Source organism: Bison bison, unplaced genomic scaffold, assembly GCF_000754665.1.
Source record: "Bison bison bison isolate TAMUID 2011002044 unplaced genomic scaffold, Bison_UMD1.0 scf7180017858048, whole genome shotgun sequence".
NCBI lineage: Eukaryota > Metazoa > Chordata > Mammalia > Artiodactyla > Bovidae > Bison > Bison bison.
In genome coordinates, this window is record NW_011488621.1 from 2,621,234 (window position 1) to 2,625,134 (window position 3,901).

Below are 3,901 nucleotides of genomic sequence, written 5' to 3' on the forward strand. Positions count from 1 at the left end.
TGACAGAGGATGAGATGGTTGGATGGCATCACCAACTCAATGGACATGGGTTTGGGTGGACTCCAGGAGTTGGTGATGGACAGGGAGGCCTGGCGTGCTGCATTCATGGGTTGCAAAGAGTTGGACACAACTGAGCGACTGAGCTGAACTGAATAAGTCATTAGCAAAAAAAGAGCAATAAATGTATATTAAAATGGTGTATAGCATAACCACATTTATTTAGAATCTATTCCAATATCAAATGACAAATTTCAACAATGCAAAAACCGCAATTACTTTGCGCCAACATAACAGTATACTTTGGATGTCTGAATTTGACTCCTCCCTGAATTTCTAGCACCTCACCTGATGGCTGTGACACTGCTTGATATAGATTTGTTGACTGAAAGCAGTTAAGGCCACTGTGGCTGAAGCCTGTCTTTCTGTAACAGGCCTGCGTTGAATTGCGCAGAAGAGCAGTTTGAAGGACTGTATGCTGAATCCTTCCATTGCCCCACCTTTGTGTCTCTGACAGGAGAAGTGCATTTATGAGTTACCTCAGGCTTGCCTTAGACAATGATATTCAGACTCCATTCAATGAGTACTTATTGCATGTTCCTTGGGTTATGCAAATGTCCTGTGTTCTTTTTCTCCTCTACTCTATAGCATTTATATCCTAAGCTATTCATTTGGCAATTAATCATAGATGATCTTATGGCATTCATTTTTTCCTTAAATATCTCTGTACACTGCCAAAGGCCTCCTGGGGTGTTTATTTATTATTTTGGGCTGTGCTGGGTCTTTGTTGCGGCATGGGCTTTCTCTAATTGTGGCGGGTGGGGGCTCCTCTCTAGCTGCAGTGTGTGGCCTTCTCAGGCAGTGGCCTCTTCTGTGGGACCTGGGCTCGAAGGAGTGCTGACCTCAGTAGTGGTGGCGCATGGCCTCCGTAGGTGCGGTTCCCAGGCTCTAGAGCACAGGCTCAGTAGTCCTGGTGCCCAGGGCCTTGAGCTTAGCTGCTCCGCAGCAAGTGGGGTCATCTCAGACCAGGGACTGACTCCACGTCTCCTGCACTGGCAGGCAGACTGTTTACTACTAAGCCACCTGGGAAACCCAGCATTTCTCTTCTATGATGTATTTCTATGTAGAGTTTAGTCTGTTACTTAGTAGTTTACATGTTTACATATATAGGGAGTTTCATTCATTAGTAAAATTGTTATTTGTTTGTTATGTTTTTGAAAATTTATTATAATTCTTATTCTTTTCTTTCTGCATAGCCTAGCTGTTGGAGTTCTGTTATGCTAACAACAGAAACTGGTAAATTTCAAGACAAAAGGGAAAGCTATCAGGGAATGCTCTTTTGTAGAGGGGCAGAATGGAGAAGCAGGCCTGGAACAGAAGAGAAGCAAGCCCAGAAGCTGTAAATGGCAAGGGACTAGAGAACAGTGTTGTATAGGAACCATTGCTGGTAAGAATGAACTCGTTCTCTCTCACCTTGATCAAGACTCAGTGCCTTGGGGGAAATGGCCAAATTCAGCATGGGCTCCCACCCGAGCTATCCTAGAACCCTGAGTGGGAGGAAGTGAAGAAAAGAGCCTCCAGGGATTCTTTGGGTTTCTAACAGATATCAGTATTTATAAGGCAATTGGAGAACTCTCTGGAAAAGAATGACTCTTGGGTAATTTAAAAAAAAAGGTAAATATTAGCACTTATAATTTGTTGTTCACACAGACTTGTAATCAAATCCCAGCGTAGACAGTGACTAACTCTGTGATCTTAGGCAAAGGTTTTCATTTCTATAGGTGTCAGTTTTTCTTCTCTACAAAATGAGGATACTGATACTTAGTTCTGCACGGTGCTTTTAAGGATTAAATTAATGTGTCCTATGAAAATGCCTATTAGAGCCTGTCCCACGGCAGGTGCTCAATAAATGGTGGCTATTATTGGCTGATCTGTGTGCAAAAGTATGAGGCTGCTCTACAAAGATGAGGAAGAGTTTGCAGTTTAATCTGAGAGAAAAACACACACACAATTTAATCCTCATAACCACCACGTGTATCAGGCTGAGGCATTCATCATTTGTATTTTTCATATGAGCCATCAGTGACTCAGAGAAGTTTAGCAACTCGACAGTGGTCTATACATAGTTCTTAAGTGGCAGAGCTGAGGCTGGGGCCGAGTTTTCCTGAATTCAATGACTTATACCTTTGGGAAAATAAGTCTAGCTTAGGAAGGACAGAGTTACTCAATTCAATTCCAATCAGAGAATGTTATTGAATACCTACTTGGCAATCTGATATGTTTGATATTGTGGGGGAATATATAATTAATATATTGTTCCTGGTTCTCAAGAAGTTTAAAGTCTAGGGTGAAAATTAGGCATGCAATTTAATGAAATTCAACACAATATATAATGAAATCTTTGTTTTATCCTTTACTTCTTTTAATAAACATTTATTGAATGTGTCAGCTTCTGTATTAGGTGTGGAGTTTTCAGACGTAACCAAAAGGATAAGTTACCTGTCCTCAAGGGGCTTGAAGGAGACCAGAAACACAAAAATTTAGCTATAGATAGAAACACATGCTAGAAAGAAAATGTAGAGTGTTGTGACACCTAGTTGGTGTAGCTACTTTCTTGAAGGCCTTCTGAAAGCCTGTAGAAGTCAGTCATGTTAAGAGGTTTGGAAAAAGTGTTCCAAGTAGAGTGAATGAAAGTGAAGGGCAATGAGGTGGGGATGCACTTGGAGTTTTAAATAATAAAAAGGAGACTGTGAGGCAGAAGCACAAAGATGGGAAAACCAAGCAGGGACACACGAGATCTGGAGACACAGGCAAGAGCCAAAGCGCAGACTTGTACACTGCAGCTGTTGTTGCTGTTCAGTTACCCAGTCCTGTCTGACCCTTTGCAACCCCATGGACTGCAACCCACCAGGCCTCCTGTCCCTCATCATCTCTGGAAGTTTGCCCAAGTTCATGTCCCAGCATCAGGGACTTTTCCAATGAGTCAGCTGTTACCATCACCAAAATACTGGAGCTTCAGCTTCAGCATCAGTCCTTCCAATGAGTTTTCAGGTTGATTTCCCTTAAATTGACTGGTTTGATCTCCTTTCTGTCCTAACGACTCTCATGGGTCTTCTCCAGCACCACAGTTTGAAGGCATTATGGTTCAGATCAGATCAGATCAGTCGCTCAGTCGTGTCCGACTCTTTGCGACCCCATGAATCACAGCACACCAGGCCTCCCTGTCCATCACCAACTCCTGGAGTTCACTCAGACTCACGTCCATCGAGTCAGTGATGCCATCCAGCCATCTCATCCTCTGTTGTCCCCTTTTCCTCCTGCCCCCAATCCCTCCCAGCATCAGAGTCTTTTCCAATGAGTCAACTCTTCACACTAGGTGGCCAAAGTATTGGAGTTTCAGCTTTAGCATCATTCCTTCCAAAGAAATCCCAGGGCTGATCTCCTTCAGAATGGCTGTTTGGATCTCCTTGCAGTCCAAGGGACTCTCAAGAGTCTTCTCCAACACCACAGTTCAAAAGCATCAATTCTTCAGTGCTCAGCCTTCTTCACAGTCCAACTCTCACATCCATACATGACCACAGGAAAAACCATAGCCTTGACTAGACAGACCTTTGTTGGCAAAGTAATGTCTCTGCTTTTGAGTATGCTATCTAGGTTGGTCATAACTTTCCTTCCAAGGAGTAAGCGTCATTTAATTTCATGGCTGCAGTCACCATCTGCAGTGATTTTGGAGCCCCCCAAAATAAAGTCTGACACTGTTTCTGCTGTTTCCCCATCTATTTCCCATGAAGTGATGGGACTAGATGCCATGATCTTCGTTTTCTGAATGTTGAGCTTTAAGCCAACTTTTTCACTCTCCTCTTTCACCTTCATCAAGAGGCTTTTTAGCTCCTCTTCACCCTCT